Below are 23,318 nucleotides of genomic sequence, written 5' to 3'. Positions count from 1 at the left end.
AAGTGATGTCCAAGGAGAGGGGGGTTTACTATGAGGCCGATGAAACTCCAGCTTTAGCATCCTGCTCTTGCATAGGCTTCTCTCAAAGCCTCATCAATGTATTTATAAGCTCACGCATTTCTGTCAATTTGCAGATTTTTGAACCACAATTGATTAAGACCAATGTGTCCACTCCAATTCGCTTTTTTCTGGGAATCTTTTGAAACAGAACTGCTCAGAATTCAAGGGTTTGTAGATAACAGATAGATAGCAGGGCTGGAAACCAGAACAAAGTTGCATGAAGTTGCATGATTTTATTCATCCCAACATTTTGCATCGAATTTTAGCATATCTGGCATAACTTGTCCTGACAAAGTATGGTGGTTCCAGATGAAACAGCATGCAAAATTGCCACCAACATAGCAGAGTAGTCTGAAAAGACATCTGACAATGGCAAAAAAGAAGTTCCGGTGACATGACTGGAATTATGAGTAAGAGTAATTTAATAAAATAGTTATGTTACTCTATACAGTGTAACAGTAATTTAAAAAGTATTTGAATTGCTTCTGTGCATTCTTTAATTTCTAAATAATTTTAATATGTTTTTCATAATTATTAGCAAACCAGAGTTCAAGTATGACAGCAAGGAAGGGTGTTAGTGGAAACCCAAAATGTAATCTGAAAGAAAATGATTGCAACATTTCCCAGCTTTTAAACATTTACGTGTTGAGCTTTCTTTATCATTCTAAATAAATAACCACTTTTATACCTCATTTTGCATTCATCATGTGCCGCTCTTCCTCCATTTATATAAGATGACCCACATAGAATTGGCCTCCACCTCTGTCTGAGGTAACTTTTTGATTCTAGGATTCTTGAGTCGAATCCTCTTCCTCTGAGCTCCATGGTAACCATATCTTTCCTTACCTGATGAGGAACATTTTGTAGAGTGCAACAATGTGGTCCCCGAGCTCAAAGGCACAGGAAAATTCCTAGCCATGCTTTTAAGAAAACCTTAAAATAGAAAGCCAAGGCTGAGGAGGCCCTCTGCTCTCTCTCTGCTCCATCTCTTGTCCCCTTAGGTGAAGATCGCCTGGGATGCCACATTTTCAACAAAGACTCTTATAAGCTAAAGGAGCTTAATATGTGTGTTATTAACAACAATGATAATAAAACGGCAAAACTACTCTTTTAAATGCCTTCTAATCTATATCCTTCTGCCTCCAGGATGCGGGACGGTTGATGATGATACCAAGACTTACGATCATATCAGTCTGAATGATCAGTGTGAGGAAAAACACCAAACAGTAAAACAAAACTAAAACTGACCATTTACAAAAATGGGTTAAATATTGCTCTGATTGCAAAAGGATGACGTTAGGCTGGTGTAGGACAGGAGTCAGCAAATTGCAGCCCATGGGCCAAATTCCTACCTGGTTTTGTAAATAAAAGTTTTATTGACACACAATACGTATTGCTTACGTATTGTCTATTGCTGCTTTCGTGCTACAACTGTGAAATTGGTACAACGGAGACGGTACGGCCTGCGCAGCCTGAAATGTTTACCATCTGGCCGTTTGTAGAAAAAGTTTGCCAATCCCTAGTCTAGAGGTGATCTTTGGACAAGACTCATCTCAGCGGAAGTTTGTAACACATGGGTGTGTGAAGGGGAAAATCCTTTTTCTATTAAGAACATTCCACAGTAAAGGGGATCTTAATTCCACATGACACTGGAACTCAATGAGAATACTGTTCCTTTAGTTAGAAGAATTTTTTTTTTTTAATTAAAAAGAATTTCTTTTAGCAGTGAAAGTTATGAAGCTGTTCTATGTTCAGGCCAAGCTATTAGTGGTGACAGCAGCAGGGGAAAATCACCCAGTTTTAAAAATAGGCTTAAACGCTAATTGGCATCAGATTTCAGCTTAATAGGGAAAGCCTCTTTATTTAAACCGCAGTTAAAATAGGAAACAGTGACTTTTACTGTGCAGGGCTGGGTCCACTTAAAATGCAGGAGTCCACGTCTGTATGACCGGCTTCCTCTGGGCCACCCTTCGTAAACCACTCCTTTCCAAGCCACAGATTGCATGCGCCTTCTTGGTAGACACCTGGGCTCAGCTTGCTGTGTCCATTCGCCTTGCCAATGTCATCAGCTGACACTTCATGCCGCAACTCCACATCTGTGCACGCCTTGGCCCCTGTGCCTGTAGGCATGCATGAACATACATGCATGCTCACACACACATGTGCACACACACGCACACACACACACTGGACTTTGGCTGCATTAACCTCACAGCTCTTTGTTATGGATTGAATTGCATCCCCAACCAGTCCCTCTGAAGGTGGACCTTGTCCAGAGATACACAGAGGCAGGAGATCACTGCAGTTCTTAAGGAGAATAAGGGCTCGGCAGACACTTAGGGTAACTGTTCACACTGATGTTTATTGGTCCAAGGAATAAGAGGTACCTGGCCTACTGTTGTGGGTTAAATTGTGACCCACAAAAGATATATCAAAGTCCCAATGTCCAGTACCTCAGAATGTGGCCTTATTTGGAAATAAAGTCATTGTAGCAGAAATTAGGCCAGTTAAAAGGAGGTCAGGCTGGAGCAGGGTGGGCCCTAATCCAATGATGGGTGTCCTCATAAGAAGAGGAAATTTGGACATATCCATAGAAGGAGGAAAGAACATCATGGGACAACTGAGGCAGAGAACCCCTGGAAGCTGCCCTGAGAAGCCAGGAGAGTGGCGCGGAGCCCCGACTGCCCTGCAGGTGTCACAGGGGCAGGCCCTCCACACCTTGACTTCTTCTGGCCCCAGAACTGTGAGACACACGCCCACTGTCTGAAGCCACCCGGTTAGTGCAGCCCTAGGAAGCCAAGATGTTCTCCAAGTGCCCATGAAACTTCACTCATCTGCCAAAAACATCTGGTTGTAAAGGGTATTAACCAATGTCATTCCTCTTCCTTGGGACATGCTTGGGAAATGTGCTCCGCTGCTGCATCCCCCAGTTTCTGGGCGTGCGTGCTCTACTCCTGTGGGTTAGTGAGAAGAAATTCAAAGGGCCCAACGAATAAGCTGCTGCCACCTGGGCCTCTTGAAATACATTTTAATACTTAGAAGAAAATCCCAAATTAACTAAGGGGCTAAAGTCTGCAAACTACAGAGAAGTTTTCTGACTCCTTTTTAGGCAAGAACTAACATCTTTTTAACTTTTTCAACTACAACTTCTCTATTGACTCTGTCAGATGAAAGCTAGTGATTTATTCTTTGGGTGGGTATTGAAGCACCAATGGGTGTAAGTGACCCAAGGAAGCACCTAATATAGGTTTATTACAGGAAAGAAGGAATGAGCAAAGGAATGAAACACATGTTATTGTGTTTCAATAATACCAAGGAATGCTTGGTAGGAGTATGAATTATTACAGTCAGATTGCTGCCTGACATTTTAGTGGGTATCATATTAAACAACTCTGACATGCTGACATGCCTGGAACTTTCTCTTAGACAACTTGTTTGCAATAGTTGCATTACCATGACGAAGTTCAGGGCTGCCATGTTGACAATTCAGGGACAGTTCAGCATAGAGTCTGACTGCCATACACAGCTGGCCTGAAATAGGGCTAAGAACATGAGTTTTGAGATAGGTGTTACTGGATTTGATTCCCAACTTCAGCATGTAGTATTTTATTGACCATGGGCAAGGTGCTCGAAGCTCTCCAAAACTATTTTCCTTTATCTTTAAAATGGGGAGAATTATTCATCATTTTGTTGGTACAAGATAAAGTGTGACACTTAAAAAAGTCAAGTGTTTAACAATCATGCTTTTGTCCTGCAGTTAGCTGTGACTCTTCACTAAGAATCCATACCACTCTCAGCCATCTCAGAATAGAATGGATCTTGACTATGTTCTTCATGAATGCAACAGAGAACACAGTTTGGGGTCGTAGAGGAAAGAGATTCTTTCTAGGCATCTGCTCTCTGACCTTGGATAAAGTGTTTGCCGTCTTTTGTCCTCAATTTCCTCATCTCTTTTGTCTGTAGAATGAGAAGACTCAGATGCCTCAGCCTTGGCTTTTTAGGGTTTCATGACGTGTCTCAAGTTCCAAATGAGCTGAACCTGAATTCATGAGGTTTCTCTGAAACTGGAGCTGGAGCTCCCTGGAGGAAGTCCAGCCCCTAGTTGTCTGGCAGGCCTGGCTGTGGCCCAGGCAGGTTCCCATGGGACTGGCCAGGATGGGTTGCACCTGCCTTGCTCACTTCCTCTGTGTCCCAGGGAGATTTCCCTGATGGCTGCCTTCAAATGGTGGGGACAATTTCCCACGAAAAGTTGTTCTTTATTCCTTTTTTTGTTCCTAAATGACAGGCATTAAAATTGATTTATATTTTTCTAGAACCGGCCTCAAGTATAATAGATTGCTACAGGGCCCAACTTCATTGCAGTCACTATTGTTGTCAACTTTTAAATGCTGCTGGAGTCAGGATAAAACACACATTTTGATTTTATTGTGAAGAGAAAAACCCACAACAGTGAACTTCAGTGCATTTGTATTCATCCTGAGTCTTTAGAGGCCCAAATCTTCTGGTGGGGCTACTGATTTCTAAGAGGTTCGATGGTTAAAATGGCCCTAGAAATACACCTCTCATGTGAACCTGAAGTAAGGGAAAAATCCTTAATCTAGCAAATACTCCACAAAGGAGGATATTTGTTTCATACTTAAGAGGGAATTGAACATATTTTATAGCCTGGAAGAAACTAGGGTATCCCTAGAGCTTTATTGTTGAATAACTTTAAAATTGCAATGCCAATGGAGTCAGAAGTTGCAGTTTTTATTATGAATGATGTCGTTACCTAGGAAATAACCACCAGAATCACATTCTTTATAAGAATTATATTGATTCCACCACAAAAGTGTAGATTTTTCTGTTTGCATACATTAAACAACATAAAGTTGTGATATTGATTAAGCAAAGTTTGAAAAATAAACCAATCAAGGAGGTTGCTGCATAAATATTTCTAATATCTATACTCTATGTTAAATATACTGAAAGCTTTATTTTGTCTTTTTAATAAATTTTTCATGTATGACCTACTAATAATGAAAATAGCCAAAATAGCAGTGCAGAAATTTTAATTGAGAATAATAAAGTACTCTGGAACCCAATACTGAACAAATATCGCAACTATGCAAGTACAATTCTTCCTTTATTAGGAAAGGGTTTGCAAAGGTAAAACTTAGCATGACTCCTATTAACACTAATTACGAATTCATGGCATCTAAATTAATGAGGTTTTATTTTAAGGGAAACTACCTTTTTAAAAAAATTAGTTTCCATTATATTTAATTTTTTATGGTTGCGTCCATGATGTCTCTGATAACAAAAAGTTCCCACTTGTGGTAACGTAAGGTAACTTGTGGATCCTAATATCAGTGGTATAATTGTTGAATACCTGCCTCCTTCTTCTATTGCTTGTGATCGTTATAGGTTATTTTATTCTTGAGTTGGGGGGTTGTTCCATAGCCCACTATTCATGTGCCCACTCCATCCTGATGCTGGGAAGCGGAGAGTTCAGGGGTAAAGAGCTTGCACCCTGGAGGCAGGCAGACCTGAGTTCAAATGCCATTTCCACTGATGACTAGTATAAGGCTTTGACCAAGTTCCTTACCTTCTCTATACTACAGATTCCTCGTCTGTAAAATGGGTCCTACTTCATAGACTAGTTAAAAGGATTGGAAGAGATAATGTAGCCCCAGCACTTTTTAATGTACTATATAAATGTTAGCCTTATAGCTGGCATTAGCTGGATCCAGGCTTACTCTCTTATAGCAGCCAAGCAATCGTACTGGCTTATAGGAAACATTTTGGAACACGATTTAAGTAATTCCTAGGGAAGAGGACATGGCTCAACTGATAGAGCATCCACCTACCATATGGAGGGTCCAGGGTTCAATACCCAGGGCCTCCTGACCCATGTGGTGAGCTGGCCCATGCGCAATGCTGTCACATGCAAGGAGTGCCCTGCCACGCAGGGGTGCCCCCACATAGGGGAGTCCCACACGCAAGGAGTGCGCCCTGCAAGGAGAGCCGCCCTGTGTGAAAAAAGTGCAACCCACTAAGGAGTGGTGCCGCACACACGAAGAGCTGATGCAGCAAGGTGACGCAACAAAAAAAAAGAGACGCAGTTTCCCAGTGCCACTTCATAATACAAGCAGATGCAGAAGAACACACAGCAAATTGACAAAGAGAGCAGACAATGGGGGGAAAAGGGGAGAGAAATAGATAAAAATAAATCTTTAAAAAATAATAATAATAAATAAATTTAAAAAAAATAAATGACTCCTTTATTTGTTGGGGTGTTGAGAGGTAAAATGGAAATGGTCCTCACTTTATCTTGCTGTGGAATAATGGGTTTGGATTAGATGATGTCTCAGAGACCTGTCAGGTTTAATGCTAAATGAGCCCATGTTTTAGCTGCTACAACAAATACCATATGAGGGTTTACTTAAACACTGGGAATTCATTGGCTCATGGTTTTGAGGCTAGGAGAAGTCCAAAATCAAGGGTCAACAAGAGGATGCTTTCTTCCCAAAGACTGGCATTCTGGGGCTGGCTGCCACCAATCGTTCGTTGGTCCTCAGCTTTTCCGTCACGCTGCAATGCTCCTGGTGGCTTCTCCTGGCTTTTCTCTCAGCCTGACTTTCATTCTGTTTATAAGAGTTTCCAGGAATCTGGATTAAAACCCATCAAGGTTCATTGGAGTCAAGATGTAACAACATCTTGAAGCGCTCTTATTTCCAATGAGGCCACACCCATCAGAATGTGGACCAAGACCAAGAACAGGTCCCATCTGGGGTCCATAATTCAATGACCACAACCCATAATGACCATTCCTGAGAAGTTGTGCAGCCCACCCATCTGTGTCTTTCGTTTCTAAACCATTAACTAGAGGAGGTAGCTGGGACGGTTTCCTATGTATGAAGATTGGTGCCAGAGAGAGGTGTATGTGTTTCTCTCAGTGTCTTCACTGTATGTGTGCAGTGAGCCCTCTCTTCTTGATTGTTGTCATCAGATGGGATTTTAGGGTGAGAAATTGGTGGTCTAAATGAACAACTACAGGTTCAAGAGTAAAAAAAAAGGGAGGTTAGTTGCCACTGCCAAGGTCAACACTTCGTGACCTGCAGAAGTGGAAGCTGCATGTCTGACACCTCAAAGACCACAGGTAGCATACCTAACACATTGGCCTTTCAGATAGGTTCAAACACTGCCCAAACCAGACTAAAACATTTCCCCATTCCCCAGGATTTTCTTGCTCACTGCAAATCCATTTTAGAAGTGGACAGGGCACAACAAACATATAAATCAACACATAAACCTGTCTCATCTACATTATCTTATAATATCACTATTACAAATCTCATTCTGAGGAGTTTCCATGCTCTCAGTCATGCGTCTATTCCTGTGATTCATATTTTCAACTATGAAATGCTTTCTCAGGTACCATTTTCTTTCAGGTTCTGGCCATGAAGTAAAATTAATTTACTTGCTTCCTTTCTATGGTGTCAGCTCAGCCCTTTAAAGTTGATGCTAGAGGACATGCATTATAATACTCCATGAGAACTAAAAATGTTTTCCAGTTTGTAAATTGCTTTTTGTTTATTTAATTTTGTCTTTCACAGACTACATATTCAGCATATGCCCCTGGGGTCTTCTATACATTAACAATTAAAAAACCACTGACCTACAATCATATTAAAACTCCCATCTTACCTCCAATTTACTCATAATAGAATCCTCTTACATGAGTTTTGAAGAAGCCTTATGAATAGATAATCTTGCCTCTAAAATACTAGGAGGAAGTAGGGATTGTAAATTCAAGTTGGCAGCCATTTTATTATTGGAGATACTGTCATTATCATGAAATTACAAAGCATTCCAAATTTTAATAGTCTATTTAGCCATCTATTTAGTTTTTTTCTTGGTTCGGATTATTGACCCTTTTCTAACAGGTGATCACAAAAGCAGTCCATAATAAAAAAAAAAAACCAGCTTCCAGCTTCCTCACAGGTGATGAATGAGTGATATTTGAAATCAAGAGGACATTTCCAAAATACCTAGGGGTTGGACTATATCACTTAAGCATCTTGTCCTCTCAAAAAGTAGCTTAGGCTTTGGACATTTGAAGCCTTGGCTGAAATTTGTTTCTTCAGATAAACTTTGTCCCTATTAAATTGAGTTTGTTTCCTTGGCCTGTTTCAAAGTAGCAAACTGAAATTGTTTATTTAAAACAAGTACAGGGACCGTGTACCAGGTTTTGATTATCCAAACAAGTTGTAAAGTCATGTTAGGACAGTTTGAGCTAATCAGTGGTTCTATTTCATTACGCATTTTTATTGGGAGTCATAATATGAGCAAAAAGAGAGAGAGGTTTAAAGCTGCAGCTATCCATGATCATTGAGCCAATCTTTGTGTGGCTGTTTAGACTTTTCAACAATAGTTATGGTAGACTTTCGTGCAATTATTTAGATTGCCATGCGGTTAAACCAATTCAGCCATTACAGCTGCTAAAGGAATAGACTATATAACAGCATATTTATTTTGGCCACATAAAGACCAACGGGGTGATATTTTCAGGCGGTCTAACCAGCTTATTAAATGCGGTGAACAATGGATACAAATAGAACATGGTGTTATTTAGTTTTCCCTTCAGGGCTTCGTCAGATCGCTGTTCCCTGATCCATGCAGGCCTCTTGGGCATGGCTTCTGAGTGGCTCTCAGCTATAAGAAGAGTCTCTCTTAGGCAGCTGTGACTCTTCCAAGAGTTAAAAGGTCCTCTTTAGTCTAAATCAAACCTTCGATCTCCCATCAATCCAGGGCTCTCCTGCCCCACCTCTGGCCTCACCCTTGGCTTAGAGATGCCAAACTGGGAGGGGCCAGTTTCTTCACTGTTCCACCTTTCCCTGTCCCTCCACCATCTCCTTGAAGACTCCCCCAGCTTCTGGGAGTGGATCTTTAAGTGGATTTTCTGGCTTGAGGTGGGAGGGAATATTTCCTCTCGCACTTGATAACTTCCTTCAGTTATTCTTCCCTGTTTCTAGATTTTTCCTAAATACACCGCAGGTGGATGACAGGGATTGGGCGTGGCCTGACTTCGGTCATCTTTCAGTAAGCTGAGCTCGAATGTGTCTCGCACCTCTCATTTATCTCCTTCTGTTCTCAGCATATGGACCCTACTCAAAACGGTATGACAACAAACCCCATTAAACATCTTTTTACAGATAGATGTATCATAGCACAGGTGTATTCCAACGTGGAAACTTCATTTCATAGCATCAGAGTTCTTCAGAGACAAACTGAATCCCTAGATGTCCTTTTGTTTACAGGGAAAGAGGAGACTATAGAAAGTGAATGTAGAAAAAAAGAGCCAACGCTGAGCTTGGGATACAGTAGCTTTGCCCTTTAGGGCCTAGAGGATGTGCGTGTCTTCATCGCCAACGTGGTTCAGATGATGTTAATGGCCACGGTGACTCAGGTGGCCCCCATGGGGCAGACACAGGACCAGAGCTCCTCTCCAGTGTTAGGTGGTCTGGGCTTTGCCCTGTCTCTCTTTTAATTTGTTTATATTTTCATCTGACTGTTCTGTTGGGAACACTTGAGCAATGTGATGATTTCTGAAGAATGTGTAATCTAGAAAATTCAATTATTTAGTGCCTGGAAGGGTTTCAAGGATTAAAATACTGTGTAAAAGTGTGTATTTATTAAAATTAAATAAATGTTTGCTTCGTGCAATTAAATTGTATTGTCAAAATGGTTTGGATAACTCTTCAAAACACATTTTGTGTTATTTTTGTTCGGTGTCTGCCGCTCCCTTCCCCGCCTACCCCCAGTGGAATTAGATAATGCTTTCATCTGTTGCTCCCACAGCTTTTTCTTTTTCCCTCTATTATAGCTAGATTCAATTTGATTTGATTTGATTTAGTTTCAAATGACATTTAAGTGCAAATTACGTGCTAGTCACTGGGCTAGGTCCAGAACTGTACTTTCCATCATGCATCTAGAGTGTGTGTGCACGTATGATAACTTTAATGCAGTTAATTCAGTGGTAAGAACAAAATTCAATGAGGTAGAGGGGCCGGAAGACCTGTTGTTTCCAGGTGCTGAAGAGTTTATAGGTGAATGATTTTGGTGGCATTGACTTAACCATGAGAGCTTTCAGCAAGACTGCTTCTCCTTCTGGGAAGGACTGGAATCTCTGTGCTGGGTGGAGAAAGTGCCCTCCCCCCACCCACGGAAGAGGACCACAGAGAACTATGGTAGCAAAATTTTCCTTCGCTAGTTTTGCCCTTGAATTTGGTGGACACAGTTCGGCAAATTGGAAATATTCTTAGGTTTCCATGTTCAAGTTTTTCCAGAAAGTGTGCCAAGTGTGAGGACAATCTTTTTCCTGTCGTCCAGCAGTTTTCTTCCCTTGCTTCTAACCTTGGCTTGTTTACTTGGGAGCTAATCCTGAATACTAAACAGTTGGTATACAAAAAAAAAAAAAAAAAAAAATTGGTAAGAAACAGCAGTAATTATATAGTCATTACAAATGTAAGAAGTAGAATATCAAGATTTTGGCGTAGGCCTTCAGGAGTATTAACAGAGATTTTAAAGGGGAAGGACATTAAATTCAATAAACTAAGCCAAAAATAAATAAACTAAAATTAAAATACAAAAAGGTAGGATGGTGATCACAAATCATTTGCCATGGTTAAGAAAAGCAGGATGGTGTGAGCCAAACTATAGGTATATAATTACTGAAATTTTCGGATTCTGAGAAGAATAAGAAATACATCTTCCTGTTTACTTCTTGTCAATAAGCATGTTTCACAGCCTATAAAAGCTCCCCAGAAGCAAAAATACTTTTTGAACTATTTTGGTGAGGCAGTAAATTGGATAGAATATGGGGTTAACAGGGTGTAAAAGACCAATAAATAAATAAATGATGGAAGATTGGAGTAAAAGAAAGTAAGGTTTACAAAATGAGTGGAGTAATTTCCAATTTTACATGCTCTGGACCAAATTATAGAGTATATGAATTTCTATTTCTTGAGAATTTGAAAGAATTCATTAGTAAAATGATCTGACCCTGGAATCTTTTTGGGAAAGTAGTTATTTGGTTTTTGTTTTCTTTTTCCAGTTTATTTAATTGTTATTGCTCCATCCAGGCCATTTTAGTATTTCTGGCTTCAATTTTGGAAATTTTTATTTTTCAGAAAATTGCCAGATTTAAAAATTTATTTGCAAAGAGTTTAACACAGAACTGTGAATTCCATACACAAAACCTGTGCTAATAATATATTTAAATTCCCCTCCACATTAGTTGTTGCATATTTTACCATTTCCAAATTTGTTTGTACTATTTCTATTCTTCCTTTATTTAATTAAGATGTGGCTTGTTTTTTGTTGTTGTTGTTGTTATTTCCTCAAATATAAAGCTCTTGACTTTATTCACCAATTCCTAATCTTATTATTCTGAGATTTTACCTCTATAACTTTCTTCTTTTTCTTTATTTGCAGTATTTTATGATCTTTTTCTAGGCTCAAGATGCAAATGACTAGTTCTTTGTTTCTTTAACTTTTGTTGAATAACAGTGAAAACTTTTAAAACTGTGAATTTGTTTCCAGGTACAATTTTGGCCAGATTCTTTTAGCTTTAATATGTATGGTTTTAGTGCCTGTTTCTTCTAAATAATTTATGATTTTATGTTAACACAGTAGGCTGTATATTAGTTGTCAAGTGATGGAGGGTTTTTTGTTTAAATTTGTATTATTATTATTTTTTAAATCTGGTTGCGTCATGTCTTTTTGATGCATTGCTTCCTGGCGGGGGCCTTGAGCCTCTCTGCAGCGTGCAGCCTCTCTGCGCAGGTCTGGGGTGCCATATTTCTTTTTTTTTTTTTCACCAGGATGTCCTGGGAATCGAACCTGGGTCCTCCATTTGGTAAACGGGAGCTCAATTACTTGAGCCACAGCTGCTTCCCTGTATTACTTTTTAAAAGATGCATTAATTGTTGTTATGAGAGAATGAAGTCTGGGATGTACTGCAATGACCTATTTTGCTTACTACATATTTAACCATCTGTATTTTAGTCCTGTGGATGTTGGTAAACTGTTATAGTCTTGAAAGAATAAGGTTATTAAATGAACCTTAATAAACATATTAGTCAAATGTATAATTCTACACGATCTCCCTCCTCAATATACGAACACATCTGGTCGCCGCTGGCCTTAACATTTCTTCTCTCAATGCTGCTATTCCTTGGAGGTTGTCCTGGCTCTCATCTTACCTGCACTGGTACCTGTTTAGAAGTGCTGGTTACACTTCCAAATTCAGTACCCTACTACTCCCTCTTCACTTTCTTGAAAGTCAAATCCTTAAATAGTCACTGAGGACCTAGTCTGAAGTAACTGGTAGAGGTAGGATCAGAAGAGACCAAGGATCTCAAAAGACTGGCATTGGGTTTGAATGCCAAGGCTGGAATCAAGGTTCTTTGGCTTTGCTTGGTAGATGACACCATTATCCCAAGGCTAGTTAGGAAGAATGGAAAACAAAGGGAGGGCTCAAAGGCTGATCCTGGGAGAGACTTTGTTACACCATCCTCTTCTCTCCTTTGACCAGGAGACTAAGAGCAGGAGGGGAAAGGACCTGCAGGCAGCCTGACAGGACTGAGCATCTCTGGTCTTGAGGGTCCAAGTGTGGAGAGCAGGACCAATCCCCGAGAGCTGGGAGGTGGAGGCTGTCCCCGTAGCTGCTGAAAGCTTTTATTTCTTACACTGATCTCAAGCTGGCTTTAGCAAATAAAAGTAACTAAAAATTCCAGAAGTACCGTGGCTTCAGGCATGGCTGAATCCTAAAGCTCAGTTAAAGCCATCAGGACCAGTCTGCTCACCATTTCCACTTCCTTCCAGTTGATTGCAGTCTCTCCATGTGTCTTGCTTAGGACTGCCATAACAAAGAACCACAAACTGGAAGGTGTAAAACAACAGGAATTGAATGTCTCACAGTTTTGGAGGTTAAGAGTCTGAAGTCAAGGTGTCAGCAGGGCCGTGCTACCCCCAAATGCTCCAGGGAAGAGCCTTCCTTTCCTTGTCTAGCTTCTGGTGACTCCCAGTAATCCTTGGCATTCCTTGGCTCACTCCAGTTTCCACCTCTGTCTCCACTTGGCCATGTCTGCCTGTCTGCCTGTGCTTCTCCATATCTCTGTCCTTATAAGGACACCAGTCATTGGATTTCAGGCCCATTCTAATCCAATCGGACCTCATCTTAACTTGGTTACACTTGCAAAGACCCTCATTCAAAACCTGGTCACTGTCACAGGTACTCGGGGCAGGACTCGGGCATATCTTTTAGGAGGACAGAGTTCAACCCACAACATCATGTCATAGCAAAGATGCCTATGGCAGTTCCAGGCATATGTGTCCATGAGCTCAGAGGGAGGGAGGAACTCTTTTCTATTAATTCCACTAAGACCCTCCTGGAGATAGCTCACATGGGCCCAGCTTGTGCCATGTGCCCATTCCTGAACCAATTATGACAGCTGAGACACAGTGTCCAGGACATGTACCCAATTCCATGGACATGGGAAGGATTCATCACCACTCAACCAGTACAGAAAGGTCTGGGTATAACAAAGGTGAAAGCTCCTACAGGAAACCATCCCTGACTCCCTTAAATGTAGTTACTTCCATCTTTGTCCTCCCACTGTGCTTCCTTCACTTCTCTATTATGGCACTTACTGCATTGTACAGTAGCATCTACCTACCTGTCTTTCTTTGCTGTTTGTGCAATTCAGTGCTGGCTCCCTGTCTTATTTATAGCTAGCACAGCATAACACACCTAAGAGGTGCTCTGTAAAGGCTTATCAAAAAAAAAAAAGGAATAAACAGTCATCATTTTGAATGTAGGAAAGATTATTGTAAGTGCATGTGGTATTATAAAATAAGTCCACAAAGTTTTTGACACTCTTCCATTCAGAAAGTGGGTCCTAATTCCTCGCCCCTTGAGTGTGGCCTGGATTTAGGGACAAGCTTCCAGTGACAGGAGAAAGGAATGCAGTGCACTAGTATACTAGGTCATAAATGGCATGTGGCCTCGGCTTGCTCACTCCCTCCAGGATCACTTGCTCTGGGGAAGCCAGGTGTCATGGTGTGAGGACACTCAGGCAACCTATGGAGTGGCCCATGTGCAAGGACCTGAAGCCTTCTGCTCACAGCCAGCGAGGAACAGAGGCACCCTGCCAACAGCCATGTGAATGAGTCATCGTGAGAGCAGATCGTCCTGTCCCAGCCAAGAATGCAGGCAGCCTCAGCTGGCACCCAGCAACCTCATGAAAGACCCTGAGCCAGAACCTCTAGCTAAGCTACTCTTGGGTTCCTGATCCCCAGAAACTGGGTGAGATGATAAATAGGTGTTTGTTTAAGCCGCCAAGTTTTGGGGTGATTTGTTACGCAGCAATAGATATTATTACAGGGCAGAAGAACTTTACAAAGACATGCAATGAGGATTAAAGAAAAGAGGGGCTATATCCACATGGGAGGGCCTCTCCAAGGAGAGGTGTGGCACGTGAGATGGGTCTTTCTGAGAACTGGGCAAATACATGCCAATGTGCCCATGGAGAAGAGAAGAAACATTTTAGGAAAAAGAACAAGGAGATAGAAAAATGAAGGTCAAGGGATCAGGGAATAAGGATAGTCCTAGTGATTTGCATCTATGGTATCAGTAAGAAACTGGTGGGCAGGAAAGGTGGGCTGACTAGAGAGTGAAGCACCTCTTATGGTTCTTTCTCACCCAACCCCCTAAGTACAGCCTTTCTCCAAGGTTTTCCCCTTGGACCCCTTCTCTTTCTTTACTGTGCTCCTTGGTGAACTCATCTAAAATTTTAACTAATTTCTACCTGGTTGCTTTAAAATCCAATCCAGACTTAATTCAGTGATTTGGTCTTACATCTTCAATGGCCTTCAGATCTTCTCCACTTGGATATGCTACCAGCATCTCAAATAGTTCAGCTGCTAAATGCATCTTCCTCTCCAGTCGTTCTACCTTCACTGCCTTAAATCTCATTGGCATCTGCCAGGTTGTTGAAATCTCTCTCCTGGAATGTTCCCAAGGACACAACTTAGGAGAACTGAATGGAAGCCAGCGTATAATCCAGAGGAAACACTGCCTGTATCACTACCTTTAGAGTTAAACATACACCCTCATACACACATTTGTTACCATGTGAGATGACCGCTGTAGAGCAGTGATTTTCCTTTTGTTCTAACCCTGAATGCGCTGTTTCCAGGAGTACTCAAGCCCCTTCTCCACTGGTGGGATGAGGCTGTTGAGAAGGTTAGTCCTCTGCTGACAACCCTCCCAGCACACTGGGCACCTGGATGGGGTCAGTGAGGTCTTACCAGTTCTGCCTGGTCTCTGATTTTCAGCCCTTCTGCTCAGGACCATGCTGCTGCCCAGAGCCCCTCAACCTGGCTGCAAATTAGAATCCCTGGGGAGTTTTAAAAAACCCCTTTGTCTGGGCCTTGACCAAGACCTTTTAAATCAAAATATCTGGGGTAAGGTCTAGCCCTTGGTCTTATTGAAAAGTTTGTCAGGTGCTTCTGGTGCAGGCGGCATCCCCTCCCCAGGTGAGGAGAAAAAGCATTGCCTATGGGATCTAATGATGGCCTGGGCTCGCTGGGCTCTTTAATTACTGAGACTTGGGGTAATCACTTTCTGAGAATCCGTTTCAATTCTAGAACGTGTGATGGTACTTTCCCAGCAGGATTCTTGAAGGAGCAAACGAGAAGAGTGGTGTGAACAGGTGTGCTAGCTACAAAGCCCTGGGTATTATTATTGTGATTACACACTCCTTGTGCTACCAGTCTCCTTCCACTCACCATCTTGTGTGGCGCAGGCTAACAGCTTGCTGGCTGTGCTCCTTGCCGCCAATTCATCCTACACAATGGCTACAAAAGCCATTTCAGCTTTTCTAAAGCACTCTTTTGCTCCTGAACTCCGCTGCTTTTCATTTCCTACCGGAGTCCACTCTAGACCTCCTCAAATGGAACCAAACTGTTTTTGTATTCTTGTCTTCGATTTCCTAACCACAGCCCTTATGTTTCCACCCGCCACCCAGCCAGCCAGCCACTAAATGTGGGTGTTCCTATCAGCTGAAGGCATTGTGCTGGAGTCACGGCAAAATGCAAAGACGAGTCAGACGTACATGAACAAGAAGCTGACCATCTAGAAGCCTGGAAAGATGATTCGTTTCGGTTAAATACAATCTCCAAAGACACCTGGAATTTTTCCATTTGTATTCTCTAAGGCAAAGATGTGCACACTGTATATTGGTCCTCAAAGAGTGCTTGAATGAATTTTAAAAGAGGAACAGACGTAATGTCATTATTAAACATGGAATTACTGCTGAGTAGGGATTACATTGGTTGGCAGAGCTGGTTTTGTGGGCATTCGACCCGTGCGTCACTCAGGGCCCCATGCTTGCTTTAATGCTCCATTTGAAATTCTTGACAATTTTGGGGCAGGAGACCCCACATTTTCGTTGTGTACTGAGCCCACGGATTTTGTAGCTGGTCCTGAGCTTGGGAAATAATGTTTGGGTTATTCATTTATTCTGTTTTTTCTTGCTTGCTTTAAAAAGGATTTAAGGCATTTTAGAGGATGACTAAATTGGAGAAATATAAAATTGTAAAGTAGTTACTTCATGAGGCAAAGGGGAAATAAGGTTAGGAAGGTTAGATGGAGCTACGCTGAGTTTATCACCTTCGAGGGCACATCCGGAGGTCTAATTCGCCTGCTAGAAATTGCCCACAAGTGTGGCTTTCGGCTTCCTAGCAGCCATTGGGAGAAGGAAGAAGTGACCAGTTATAAGATTTTCAGTATCGACGATCAGTGGCTAAGGAAGGGGCACAAATATCCCTGCTAAGAAAACTAGCAGGAAACTCCCCTCATGTGTCTTCATAAGCGTCCCCCTAAGATGTCCTTTAGAGACCACACCACTGCAACGTCCTCACAGCAAGCCCAGCAACAAGGGTCACAGGGCAGGCGCTTTTAATGCCCCTTACACAAGTGGCAACACAATTCAGTAACGCACGTGGAAGAGCACAATAAACATGTGTCAGTGAATGAATGACTGAGTGAAAGAATGAATAAGTATGGGGGTTCACATGAATCAGAGTAGATGACTTTCTCTGGTGGTCCAACTAGATTCAGGGAGAGATTTTATAGTATTTTGGAAAATGGATGGACTGCCTATTCTTCAGAGAATCCTCCAAAAGAAATACTGTTCCTCTCTGTAGGGCCTTTGAAACTACATGGCAGTGAATTTGAAGTTGGTTTCTAATAATATGATACCTAAAGGCTGCTCTTACTGTGGAAAATCAAAGCATATTTGTAACCATAGTGTATCAGGATGATTTCAGCTGCAAATAGCAGAAAACAATGCAAACCAGCTTAAACAGCAAGGGTATTTATTATCTCACCAAATGAGGATTATCAAGAGAGAGCATTGTCAGGGGTGGGGGGTGGACTCACAGGTAAATGATTAATCCCCTTGCTCCCCTGAATGTGCTCCCCTCATGGAAACTTCCCTGCCTGTTACACGATGGCTGCTGCCATTCTGATGCCACCTGCAAAGTAAGCTACATCATGCAGAAGAAAGAGGAGGAAGGGCTGCTGCTTTGTGCAGCACACCGACAATGAAGAACTCTCTTCTAGAAACCCTGCAGGTAGCCTCCCCTCCTGTCTCATTGTCGAGAACCAGGTCACTTACGTACCTGCACGACAAGTCAGAATCTGTCTAAGTCGGGCAAGGGGGGTGGATGTTGGAACATGTGAATGTCCGCATGGAAAAAGAACCAAATTACTGTTTTTATGGGACCAACAGGTCACAGCAAAGCCTTGAGTCCGCCTAGAAGTATGGTCCTGGGCAATTAACTTAAGTATCCCAGAGCCTCAATTTCCACAACTGTGAACTGCGGGTGACAATGTTCTAGAAGTTGAGAGAGGTTCAATTATTTGTGCATAGAAAGGCCAGGACTCAGGAATGATTTTGAGAAGGAAAAATGGTTTTTTGATGACTGGCGGGACTCCGGAGCTTTCTGTTTCAAATCCAACCCTCGAACAAGATTTTCAAGTGCCTTTTATACAGGGTGGGGAGTCAAATGGTGCTTTTATCAAAGAAAACTACTTTCTTTGTTAGTTAAGTCTTTGCCTGAGTACTAGATGGTTTTGAATTAACATATCGCCCACATTTCAGGTGAGCTTGAGTTAGCATCTTGCCCACATTCCGTCTGGATGCAACCTTGAATACACTTTCAGTCTTTCTTACATCCTTTCTGAACATTCAAAGCCCATATCGCTTAACTGGATTTCTAGAGACTAGGCACACTTGGATACAGAATTAGATGATTTTGAATTTATGCACAGGCTATATTATATTTCCCATTCGAGGCCAAGTCCAAGTTCCCTTAAGTTTCGGCATCACCACCATCAGAGTTTCCCTGGACTGACTGGTGTGTATATAGTTTGCATTGCTAAATGACCTCCCCTGACTGGAGTCGTTGCCATGGTCACCAAGGGCAGGACTGCCTCCTCTCACTGTCCCACAAGTCAGGACAGACAGCTTAGGTTATCTCGGAAGAGACCAAGAGCCTCCCACCCATTGCCCACATCAACAATAGCCCCCTCAAATGGGCAGCGGTGAGGACTGGGTGAGAGAATGTTTGGAAAGCACCTAGCAAAGCACTGCATGCGGAGTATTCATTTAACATGCTCTCATTACTGACAACACACAAAATGCTTCATAAAGACTAGCTATCATTACAAGTTTACTTCTCCCAAATATGTGAATGCCCAGTTGCTTCATTATGTTCTTTAGCTTACCCATGCAGATAAGCTATTCCATTGCGGGCTGTAAAACTCAATTCTATATGAACAGGGGTTCCCGAAGGTAAGGACCCCTTGGGGCAGCATTCAGAGTGGGAAGCCCAGCTTCCTGTAAAGCCCAGAGGGAGAATTCTTCTGTCAGTTCAGAACCCTTTATCCTGACCACACCCACCCCTGCCCACCTCTTTATTTTAAATGGGTCTGGAAATAATCCTAAATTCCGCTTGGGTTGAGCTTCAGTCAAGGGATTGTACAGATTTGTGAATAAACAATTTAGAGACAGTTCCCTAAGAGGGCAGGTGGGAAGCACGACCCTGGAAGGGAGAACAGAAACTTCTGGTTGGTCATTTCAGATGAGCATTTATTAAGCACCGACTGTGTGCAGGGTCTGGCCACTTTATTACGGTTGATGGTTTGGGCAGTACGGGCCTCATCTCTGAGATGTTAGAGGCTGCCACTTCTTCTCTGGACCACCAGGGGGAGCCCTGACTTGATCCTCTAGATTCAGAAGCAATGGAAATCCATGTTTGGTTCCTTTGAGTTTGAATGATTAGGGCTGGAGTGACAGCGGGAGGAAGGGGTTCAGTGAAGCCAGGTTTGGTCCTGAGACAGGGACAAAGTTGCAAGATTGTCTTGGGTCACATGCAGGCTGGGGCTGGAGTACAGAAGAATGGATGGTGAAGGGATTTTGGCCAGCTTCTGTGGGCCTGCTGGGCAAGGCACTGGATTCCAAATTTGAGTCTTCAAAAGTGGTGGTGGAACCTTCTCGTTCTTTTGTTCCTTTTCTCCTGTCTTGAAACTGTACCATTGTCTGATAGTCGGAACAACAGGTTCTGGCCGAATGAGGGAAGGAGCCAAGTAGTTCCCAGGGAGGAGAAGAGGAAGTGTCTGGATGAATAAGAAGGTAAGGGTGTTCCTAGAGAGACAGGGAGGAGGACACGATGGAGGGGAGGGTCAGGGGGGTGGCAGTGGAGCTCCACATTCCATCCTTCCCTGACTGGTCAAAATGTCTAGCCAGCTGATCACAGCGTGAGAACAGGGTCTCATGGCAATTGTACAAGGAGTGGGGTTCTGATTATGACGATTCCCCTCTACCCTACTGAAAGCAAAGAAACCAGCAATTTACTCATGGATGTGGGGCTCCTCTTCAACCTCAAACTATACAAACTTGTTAAGAAAACAGTAGATTCCTGAGACAGAGGTGGGTGTCCAGAGGAATTTGGCAGTATGGTCAGAGCTGACATCCAGCCAGGGCACACCAAAATGAACATACTGATTGTTTATGACTATCATCTAAATTGATTGGTGGCTGCCCAGGCCTCTGGGTTGTTAAATGTTGACTATGGTCACACAACTCTAGCCAGCTGTTTTGGAATGTCTGTTGTGCATATCAAAGATGAGGTTTAAAAAAAATATAGAGATGATTTCATTCAACCATCCCATTGTTAGAAAAGTAATCTGGTTATCATTCCTATTAAAATCCAATGGGGTTTTCAGAGTACTTCAGAATTTTGTTTCAGATGAGGCTTCTTTGTCCTTAGATATGTACTTTCTAAATAGATAAAACATTAGACCATATGTCAAATATAGTACCTTTCTCACTCAGAATAATAGGTCTGTTGGGGCTAATTTATGTGGCGCCCCAAAATAAAAACTAGTTTTGAAATGTGGCACTATCTTTAGCAATCACTATTAGTAAACTGTCTTAGACAATATATACTTTGAAATGGCTAATATTACACGAGGGAAAAGTAAATTTGCAAATCAATTTGGTTTAAACATCTCTTAGGAAGGAATGATAATGTGTTGGTTAAATATCCCTCTTTGGCTTATCACTGACAGCCTGTGAGAGCTGTCTAAATGTGGGCTCCTAGTGCAATTTTTAAAAACAATATTATTGAGCAATAATTTACATACCACAAAATCCACTTCTTTTAAGTGTAGAATTAAGTGCTTTTTAGTAGATTTATTTGAGTTGTGCAACTATCACCACAATTTGGTTTCAAGATGCAACTTTAACATGCCAAACATGTTAAACAGAAAATACATCCTCATTATTGAGTTGGGTTAAAATCTTTTGGGATCTTCAATGCTGAACAGGGTTTCTGTGCCTCCTTATCCCATCTCCTTCCCTCTCTCTTAGTGTTAGTTGCTGAGGGAGGCACGGAGCTGAGGACAATCAGGAGGAGAGTCCCATTCAGTTGTGGAAGTGTCATCTCTGACAGAGGGCTGCCTGGGGGTGATGGGATCGCATTTTCCTCAGTCCCTCCCTGGGTCATAGAGATTTAAGGGCTCTGCTCAACACAGTTTACTATGCTCCATGCTGTGGGGATGAGGAATAAGAGCTCATCCCTGCCCTGATCTAAGCAGCTTTAATTCTACTTCAGGTGACTCAGCATCAGCAAGTGCTGTTGGTCTGGCTGACCTTGTGACCCAGGATGAGTATCTTGACCTCCGCCTGAGGCTAAGTATAGATGTCCCTCTCTCAAGCACTCGGGATAACAGGATGCTTTCTTATTTATTGGCATTGTTTGCTCCCTCCATTCATACTCAAAAGGCCCTTACCTGGTCAAGGTGACTCTCCTTGGCTGCTCACCTAAAACTTCCCAACACGCAGATTTCATAACCCCTTTCCCTGTTTTTATTTTTTCCCCTTAGCATTTGCCTCTCTCCAATATATGCTTTTTTAAAAAAACAGTTGTGTTGTTTTTTTAAAGATTTATTTATTTATCCCCCCCCAACCCCCAGTTGTCTGCTCTCTGTCCATTCACTCTGTGTTCTTCTGTGTCCGCTTATATTCTTGTCAGCAGCACCAGGAATCTGTGCCTCTCTTTGTTGCGTCATCTTGCTGCATCAGTTCTCCGTGTGTGCAGGGCCATTCCTGGGTAGGCTGTACTTTTTTCACGTGGGGCGGCTCTCCTTACGGGGTGAACTCCTTGCACAGGGGCTCCTCTACGTGGGGGACACCCCTGCGTGGCACGGCACTCCTTGCATGCATCAGCATTGCGCGTGGGCCAGCTCCACACGGGTCAAAGAGGCCCGGGGTTTGAACCCTGGACCCCCCCACGTGGTAGGCGGAGGCTCTATCCATTGAGCCAAATCCACTTCCCTATATGCTTCATTTTGCTTATCGTTTTGTTTATTGTCTGCTTCCTCCCTAAGTATGTTAAGTATGTTCTGTGAGGGCAGTAATTTGCGTCTGTCTTCTCTGTCATTTGCCTAGGGCCAGGTTCCAGCACTAGTCCAGACTCAATGAATAGTTGTCATGAATGGACTCTGGGTCTAGTCTTGTTCCCCAGGGCTGCAACCCCATCCCACAGCAGAGTTCTTCAAGACCTGGGCTGCTGCCTCCACCCTCACTCACTCCCACACAGGAACAGCCTGGAGACCTGCTGCCCACTGCTTCCTGCCCCCACAAATACTGCCTAGCCCCCCACCCACCCCCCCACGCTGCGCCCTGCTCCTGCCACTGCCTTCCTGGAGAGTCTGTTACTGCATGCCATTGCCTGTCCCTCCACTGACTCACACTGTTCCTGCTAGCCCCCAAGAGTCTTCAGAACTGGCCTCTCCCAGTGTGTCCCTGCAACTAACCTGTGTGTGACAGCTTTGTGGGACAGGGCAGAAGGGAGGACACCATGATGCTGTGAGAATTAAAGTACTAGCCACTGGAAACGGGCGACTACATTTGGAAGAGGTGATGTCACACCGTACTTAAATCCCCCAACGAACTGTTTTGACAGCAACTGAGAACGGAGTTCAGATACAAGGAATAATTCCTACTCCTTGAAATTAGCTTTTTTAAAGCAGTCTTTGAGGTCACTCTTTTCCAGGATCTCCAGGATAAACTTGCCTAGTAAAATCTTGGGGCATTGTAACTCACCTCCTTCATTGAAAGCTCCTGGCCAGTACCACAGTTTTCCATGCTCTCGAGAACTTCTCAAAAAACTAAAGACCTGGTGACATATTCTATAGCTAAGATCACCTTAGGCTTTTTTTTTTTTAATTCATTTTTAAAAAATATTACATTCAAAAAACATGAGGTCCCATTCAACCCCACCGCCCCCACCCCCCACTCCCCCCACAGCAACACTCTCTCCCATCATCATGACACATCCATTGCATTTGGTGAGTACATCTCTGGGCATCGCTGCACCTCATGGTCAGTGGTCCACACCATAGCCCACACTCTCCTTAGGCTTTTAAAAAGCACAGAGTTCCAATACAGTTTTCACTCCTGTGAGGTGTACAGTAGAGAAGGATGCAACTTGGGAGAACAAAGGGACAAAGATGAGCCGGTGACTAGAGGAGGCAATGCCAGAGTGGGGACCCCAGAGACCACAGGACAGACATGGATCATTACCTCCCAGGGACCGATTTTCTGTGTTTAGTGACAGCACTTGTGGAAACACCATCA

This window comes from Dasypus novemcinctus, chromosome 16, assembly GCF_030445035.2.
Source record: "Dasypus novemcinctus isolate mDasNov1 chromosome 16, mDasNov1.1.hap2, whole genome shotgun sequence".
NCBI classification, from domain to species: Eukaryota; Metazoa; Chordata; class Mammalia; order Cingulata; family Dasypodidae; genus Dasypus; species Dasypus novemcinctus.
Note: the sequence above shows the minus strand (reverse complement) of the source record.